The following is an 8,396-nucleotide window of genomic DNA, read 5'->3' on the forward strand; positions in this document are numbered from 1 at the left end:
GGTAAGAGGAATGGGGTTCTAATGTCCAAGCATCTTTGCAGGAATAACCAGATTGTTGTTTCCAGCGCATGTCAAACATTTCCACCGCTTTGCTATGACATGATTGACATTCTATGTGTGATGATTTTATTTTACATGACTAGCACCTGTTTATATAATAGAGAAAATTGTGTTATATGCTGTGTTTTTTCAGTTGCTGCTCACGATTTGGGTCTTATGGGAAATATTACATTCTTAGGTACATTTTTCCAAGTAGCTATTTGAAAATGGCAAGGGACAAAGTTACTAAATAGTTATCCTTCTTGTGACACTTCTCTGATGGGTCTTTCTGGGGATCGATGACTCTTGCCTCCTGACTCACTCTTTCAATGTTTGGCCTTACAGTGACTCTCCAGGCATCAAGTGAGAAGAAATGCCTGGGGGATCTGTTGATGTTTGCAGAAACACTAGTAAAGGAGAGTATCATCTGCTCTGTGGTCACCAAGCTCAGCAATCACCGTGACTGAGAGTTTGTTTTCCCCTTCCAGCTGGTATTCAGAGGATGAGGAAGGCATGCTGCAGAGCCTGCTCCAGTTCCTCAGCCAAATCAAGCACCTGAAGATTGTGTTTGACCAGTCCAAGGAGGGCAACCGGAAGAATGTGACGCACATCTTGGATGTGTTGGCAAAACAGAACCACAAACTGCATCAGCTGTGCATTGTGTGCCGCAAGGAGACCCCCAATTTCTACTCTGGCCAGGACATCCTACAGAGCATATGGAATATATGTGACACTAAAAACCAGATAGATCTTCAGCATATTGATTTTAGGAAAATGCCCTTCACTCTCAACGATGAGCTTGTTGAACTCTTAGCTACCACCAACCCAAACTTGCACAGTTTGTTCATCAACAACCACACCCTAGCATGCAACGTGGCTCCAGACACCATTAGGAAAGTTCTCTGAGCATGTCCCAAACTCTCAGCCTTGGGGGTTTACTATGCCAGTTTATCTGATGATGTATTTCAGGAACTGCTCAAGCCTGAAAGAGCAGCTTTCACCCATTTAAACATTTTCTGTGAGCATCTAGATAAATATATACCAGTGATCTCAGAAGAGCTCTGGGCTGCTGTAAGCCAAAAGGATCCTCAACTCTGTGTAGACCTAGAATTTGATCATACGGTCCCTGCCTGCAAAATACCGTGAATCCTAAAGCTGAATGTACCTGTGAGCACACTGCAACTTAACACCTAGAATTACATGGTAAATCAGATTAGGTTTGTCGCCCAGAGCTACAGAAGTACTTTAAAGAAGCTGGCGCTGCAAACCACATTCTCGGAGGACTTAAACTCCTCGCTAGTGGATCTGACTAAGGTAGTGCAGAAATCTGTTGGAGATCCACTGCTACTGCGTGGTCAGCCAGGAGGTGGTAGAAGCATTCCTCATGCACTGCCCCAGTCTGAAACAGTATACCCTGAAGGTCACCAAGGAATGGCACCCCTGGAAAACCAGTAATAGTTCAATGACCAGTCTTTATTCTTCTCTGCTTCTTTATGTAGCAGGGAAGCAGAGTTTACCCTTGGCAGGTTTGTACTGAGGACCTCAATGAAAGTTTATTTTGATTCTACATTTTAAAAGAACCTCAAAAAGTCAAGCACTTTGTGTCAGGCACCCAGCGACCACTTAAATAGACAGTAAATATCAATGCAGCCATTTTCTGCCTGGTGGGGTACTTAGCCATGTGGATTCAGTGAGCTATAGCAATGACCTGTGGTCATCTGATGGAAAATACACTCTAATCTTGATAATTCCTCTTTTGGCATTTCAGTGATGGTGAGCTCACCCGTTATCAGGTAACTTCCAGCTTGGAGGGATAGAACAGGAGCTGAATTATGTTAGAAAATTCAAGCACTTAAGGGAAAACATTCACAAGTTAGTAATAAAAGGCACATGGCCTGCAAATTATTCCCTTGTCTATCTTGTCTGTCTTTTGCTCAGAAATGCAGATTTCCAGGTTGTAATTTGAATGCCTTTTGCAAAGACCTTTGCTTTTATTACATTGTTAGTGTTTCTCAGGAGAATCAAGAGAACTGACAGGTTTTGCATCTGATGTCTGCATTCACACACAAGTTACCTTGCCTCTGAATTAGATGTGTGTGTTGGTCTGTTGTATCAAAGATTTTGGTGAATGTTATTTGAAAAGCAGTTTCTGAGTTGAAATGAGCCTTGGATAAAGCTACAATGGGAGCACCTATTTAGAGCTATCTAAAGCATTTATTGTTATAATAGTAGTAGTAATAAAAATAAAGCATATTGTCATCTAGATTCTGTGTGTAGCTGTTTCTATCAGCCTCTCTTCTCATCCAAGAGCCAAATCATTCTCTTGACAAATAACATGGGATCTGTAGACAAACTAGCTTGCAATTCTGACTTTTCAAAACCTTGCTGAAGACATAGAGCCCTGAGGTCTAGTCGGCCCTTGTTCATCTGTGCTGGCCAAAGTTTAGAACAAGGAAATTCCAAAATAACAATTCCTGTGTCTTCACCAACTAGGTATTGCTGTGCCTGGCTGCCCCAGAGACTCACGGCAGTGGATTTACCCCGGTGAGTTGCCAGGCTTCCAGCAGAAGGTGCTCAGCACATGTTCCCTGTGCATGATGCTGCGTGTTTATTCACAGTTGCAGTGCACTTTCATTCTGTGTACCGTTCTCCAGGGCTGGTGATGCCATCGTATTGTGCTGAGTTTTGAAGAGTGCAAGCAGCACTGCTGATGCGACTCCCTGGGAGCCTACTTTCTGCTGGCCCAGGATAAAATTGGGTGGTTGGTTCTCTGTTGGGTTCAGGGAGGCAGCATGCCGAGAGCAATGGAGCTGGTGTAGCTGGGACACTGGAAAACTAAGCAGGACACACCCAACTCTCTGGTGATGGATGGATACTCCAGCAATGTGCTAGCCTTCCTAACCAAACTCAATGCTGGTAGAAGATCCTGAAATGAACCATCTCATCTGCTGGAGTACTGTAAATACAGTGAGTATGAGGTGTCAGTGAGTGCCTGCAACACCAGAAAAAAACAGGTTTGAGGCCTGAGCACTGCATTGCTGTCATGATTTAAGCCCAGCCAGTAAATGGGAACAACGCAACCACTCGCTCACTCCCCGCCTTCTTCCTCCCCCTGCTCCCGGAGGGATGGGGAGGAGAATCAAAAGAATGTAAACCCCATGGGTTGAGATAAGAACAGTCCAGTAACTAAGGTAAAATACAAAGCCACTATTACTACCACCAATAATAATAATGATAAGGGAAGTAACAAGGGGAGAGGATACAATTGCTCACCACCTGCCGACCGATATCCAGCCCGACCTGAGCAGCGATCTGGGCCTTCCGGGTAACTCCCCCCAGTTTATATACTGGGCATGACATGATGTGGTATGGAATATCCCTTTGGCTAGTTTGGGTCAGGTGTCCTGTCTCTGCTTCCTCTCGGCTTCCCCTCCTCCCTGGCAGAGCATGAGACTGAGAAAGTCCTTGGTTGGAGTAAACATTACTTAGCAACAACTAAAAACATCGGTGTTATCAATCAGCGTTGTTCCCAGGCTGAAAGTTAAAAAACACAGCACTGCACCAGCTACTAAGGAGGAGAAAAAATGACTGCTGTAGATGAACCCAGGACAGTACCCATCCCTTATTCTATACCATTCACGTCAGGCTCGGATCCCACATTTTTCGATATACCATATCGCTTTTGTCTCATATATATATATATATGCACACACCCACACACCCACGCACAAAGAGAGAGATATCATTCCTTAGTCCATGGACAATCCCTACAAAGTTTGCTGAATTCACTCAGTTCATGATGTCAGGCTCCATCTCTTGTAACAGTCTTTCAGGGCAAGAGGGACGGTGTGTAGCGTTGGGTTGTTGCCTGCTGATGACACCGCCAAACTCGTCTGGTCACTGTTGAGCTCATCTGGTTTCATCAAAATTCATTCTTTGTTGGAGTGATGATTGGAGGGAAGTCGGGGTCAGTTGCTGGTGACCTGAAGACATCTAGCTGGTGGGCTATAAAAGTGTTATACAGCAGGCAACAGCATACAATTGAGTTCATTGGCTATTTTCCCCCAAAATCAAATCCCCTTGAGGTACACATCAGACTTCTTTGTCTTCCCGCATTACCCACCAAGTATATCCAGGTCCCTGAGCAAAAGCAACCCCACGAGTGGGTTTGCATTTACCTGAAGCATCTTGTGCGATCACGAGAAGGTCGAGTTCGATATCCTCAGGACAGTGAGAAGAGCATGCAGCAAGCTCACTGCCCTGGACTTCAAGAGAGCAGACTTTGGCCTCTTCAGGAACCTCCTTAGTAAGGTTCCATGGGATATGGTCCTAGAGGGCAGGGGGGCCCACGACTGCTGGTTGATATTCAAGGATCACCTGCTACATGCTGAGGAGTGCTGCGTCCCAACTCGAAGGAAGTGCAGCAGGAGGGCCAGGAGACCTCCATGGATGGATAAGGAACTGCTGAGGAAAGTTAGAGGGAAAAAAAAAGCTTATAGAAGGTGGAAGCGAGGACAGGCGGCCTGGGAAGAATACAGGAACTGTAGGAGAGGATGGAAATTATTTCATTATTGCCAGAGAGAGGTAGCTGCTTGGCTGGAGAAGAAAGAGTTAAAGAAGCAGCAAAGCACACTGTGTGATTAAGCAGAGCAACCCAGCTGGACAGGAGTAGGAGAACAGAAAGATAAGGAACTGGTTATTCTGGGACCGTTTGTGAAACGACGAAGAATGTTGAAAAAACCAAAACTGTAAACCAGGAACTAAACATGATGTGATAAAAAAGTTTGGCATAAGAGTTAAAGCAATAGGCTAAAGACAGCTTTGCTAGAATGGTATAAAACCTAGAGCAATAGGCAATAAAGTGATTTGCTGCATGAAGATGCTCTGAGTCTGTGCCTTACATACGCCACACAGGAACATTGTCCGGGAAGCTAGGAACCAGGTTAGGAAGGCTAAGGCCCAGCTATAATTAAATCTGGCAAGGGATGTGAAAGATAACAGGAAGGGCTTCTATAGGTACGTAGCAAAAAAAAGACAGACTAGGGACAATGTGGGCCCTCTCCGGAAGCTATCGGGAGAACTGGCTACCTTGGATTTGGAGAAGGCTGAGGTTCTTAATGACTTCTTTGCCTCAGTCTTCACTAACAAATGCTCTAACCACACCACCCAAGTCTTGGAAGGCAGATGCAGGGACTGTGAGAATGAAGACCTTAGGCCCACTGTAGGAGAGGATCAGGTTCGAGACCATCTTAAGAACCTGAACGTGCACAAGTCCATGGGACCTGATGAAATCCATCTGTGGGTCCTGAAGGAGCTGGCGAATGAAGTTGCTAAGCCACTGTCCATCATATTTGAAAAATCCTGGCAGTCAGGTGAAGTCCCCAATGACTGGAAGAAGGGTAATATAACCCCCATTTTCAAGAAGGGGAAGGTGGAAGACCCGGGGAACTACAGACCAATCAGTCTCACCTCTGTGCCTGGCAAAATCTTGGAGCAGATTCTCCTGGAAAACATGCTAAGACACATGAAAAACAACGAGGTGGTTGGTGACAGCAAACATGGTTTTACTAAGGAGAAATCCTGCCTGACCAATTTGGTGGCCTTCTATGATGGGGCCACAGAACTGATGGACAGGGGCAGAGCAGGTGATGTAATCTATGTGGACTTGTGCAAAGCGTTTGACACTGTCCCGCATGACATCCTTGTCTCTAAATTGGAGAGACATCAATTTGATAGATGGACCACTCGGCGGATAAAGAATTGGCTGGATGGCCGCACGCAAAGAGTTGTGGTAAACAGCTTGATGCCAAGTTGAAAAACAGTAACGAGTGGTGTCCCTCAGGGATCGGTGTTGGGACCTGTCTTGTTCAACATCTTTGTCGGCAACATGGACAGTGGGATTGAGTGTGCCCTCAGCAAGTTTGCTGAGGACACTAAGCTGTGTGGTTTGGTTGATACGCTGGAGGGGATGCCATCCAGAGGGACCTGGACACACTCATGAGGTGGGCTGATGCCAACCTTATGAAGTTTAACCAAGCCAAGTGCAAGGTCCTACACCTGGGTCGGGGCAATCCCAGGCACAGCTACAGGTTGGGCAGAGAAGAGATTCAGAGCAGCCCTGCTGAGAAGGACTTGGGGGTGTTGGTTGATGAGAAGCTTAACATGAGCCAGCAGTGTGCGCTTACAGCCCAGAAAGCCAACCGTATCCTGGGCTGCATCAAAAGAAGCGTGACCAGCAGGTCAAAGGAGGTGATCCTGCCCCTCTACTCTGCTCTCGTGAGACCTCACTTGGAGTACTGTGTACAGTTCTGGTGTCCTCAACATAAAAAGGACATGGAGCTGTTGGAGCGAGTCCAGAGGAGGGCCACAAGGATGATCAGGGGGGCTGGAGCACCTCCCATATGAAGACAGGCTGAGAGAGTTGGGGCTGTTCAGCCTGGAGAAGAGAAGGCTGTGTGGAGACCTCCTAGCAGCCTTCCAGGATCTGAAGGGGGCCTATAAGGATGCTGGGGAGGGACTCTTCATTAAGGACTGTAGTGGTAGGACAAGGGGTAATGGCTTCAAACTTAAACAGGGGAAGTTTAGATTAGATATAAGGAAGAAGTTCTTTACAGTGAGGGTGGTGAGGTACTGGAATGGGTTGCCCAAGGAAGTTGTGAATGCTCCATCCCTGGCAGTGTTCAAGGCCAGGTTGGACAGAGCCTTGGGCCACATGGTTTAGTGCGAGGTGTCCCTGCCCATGGCAGGGGGGTTGGAACTAGATGATCTTAAGGTCCTTTCCAACCCTAACTATTCTATGATTCTATGAATCTATGAAGCAGGAATAACCCAGACTGTCTTCCCCAACAAATTCTTTATGTGCACCACAGGAACTTTATCTCCCTCTACAGTACGTAAAAGTTCTGATTGGGCTGGGCCAGCCCTGTTGGCAGATCCCCTACTGTTGACCAACCAGGTGGCTTTTGGTAAATGTGTATCCCAGTGTTTGAAAGTCCCACCACCCATTGCTCTCAGTGTAGTTTTTAACAGCCCATTGTACCATTGGATTTTCCCAGAGGCTGGTGCATGGTAGGGGATGTGATATACCCACTCAATGCCATGCTCTTTGGCCCAAGTGTCTATAAGGTTGTTCCGCAAATGAGTCCCATTGTCTGACTCAATTCTCTCTGGGGTGCCATGTCACCACAAGACACGTTTCTCAAGGCCCAGGATAGTGTTCCGGGCAGTGGCATGGGGCTCAGCATATGTTTCCAGCCATCCAGTGGTTGCTTCCACCATGTTAAGCACATAGCGCTTGCCTTGGCAGGTCGGTGGCAGTGTGATATGGTCGGTCTGCTCTCCTTTGTGCTTGATTTCTTGTAGATGTGGCCCAAAAACATGCCCAGACCTAGAGAGGGGGCACTGCTTGAAAAGTGGGGGGAGTGAACAGAAACAGCCTCAAAAGTGCTGGGGTGGGAGGTGAGGAGGAAGGTCTGGGTCTGTCGGGCCTTCACCCACACCCTCTCCATGCAGACAGCTTCAGGAAGGTAGTGGACATCGAGCAGGGGAGTCTCGTCAAGCCCGAGCGGTATGACACTGAGTTCCAGCACCTCTGCATCCTGCAGGGCCACGAGAACCTCCTGGAGCACATCAAGAAGAAGGTGAGGGCCCGTGGGGTGGGGGGACCCCCAGTGAGCCCCTTGGCCGGGAAGGAAGGAAGGCTGAGGTGTGGCAGACCCCTGGTCCAGGAGGTTCCACACCACCCATGTGGAAAGGCTGCGTGGTGCTTCTTCAAAACATCCCTCAATGATATGCCCCAGAACTTAGTCTGTGCGGAGATTTAGCTCCCTTGGTTTGCTTTAAGCCTGTTGTCTCTTTATTTAATTTGTTTCTCCCAGGCCTTCTGTTAGGAGAGAAGTAATGAATACTTGTTTCCCATCCCTCAGGCATCTTGAGCAGGAATTGCCTTGTTTCTCCCTAAGCAGGAGCCTTGGGCCTTTCTAACCCTCTTAAGTCCCCTTTTTTGGGGTGGATTGACCAGAACAGCACTCCATGGTCATTGTGAGGGTTTCTACCACAGCTGCATTCCTTTCTTGATAACTCCCCAAATGCTTGTTTGCTTTCAGATCACAGGCCCCTGTGCTATGGACTGCTCAGCATGACTCCAAGATCACCCCATGGTCTGGTTTCTGTCCATCTCCATGTACAGTTGGGGCAGGGGTCCTCGGTGTGCAGGGCTGGGCTTTCATCAGAGTTTTATCTGTGGTTATTGGCTCTGTTGCTCAGTATCACAAGACCTTCATGTAGTGCTGCACGGCCAGGCTTGCTTCCACCGCTCTGCTTTTGAATCGTTATAAGTACGGCATAACTACTGTGCG

At 47.3% G+C, this 8,396-nt stretch overlaps 1 pseudogene; it reads left to right on the forward strand.

Moving 5' to 3' along the window:
• Window positions 1–552: 552 nt before the first annotated feature.
• Window positions 553–8,180, forward strand: LOC115619299 (annotated as a pseudogene).
• Window positions 8,181–8,396: the final 216 nt, after the last annotated feature.

This window comes from Strigops habroptila, chromosome W, assembly GCF_004027225.2.
Source record: "Strigops habroptila isolate Jane chromosome W, bStrHab1.2.pri, whole genome shotgun sequence".
Taxonomy (NCBI): Eukaryota; Metazoa; Chordata; class Aves; order Psittaciformes; family Psittacidae; genus Strigops; species Strigops habroptila.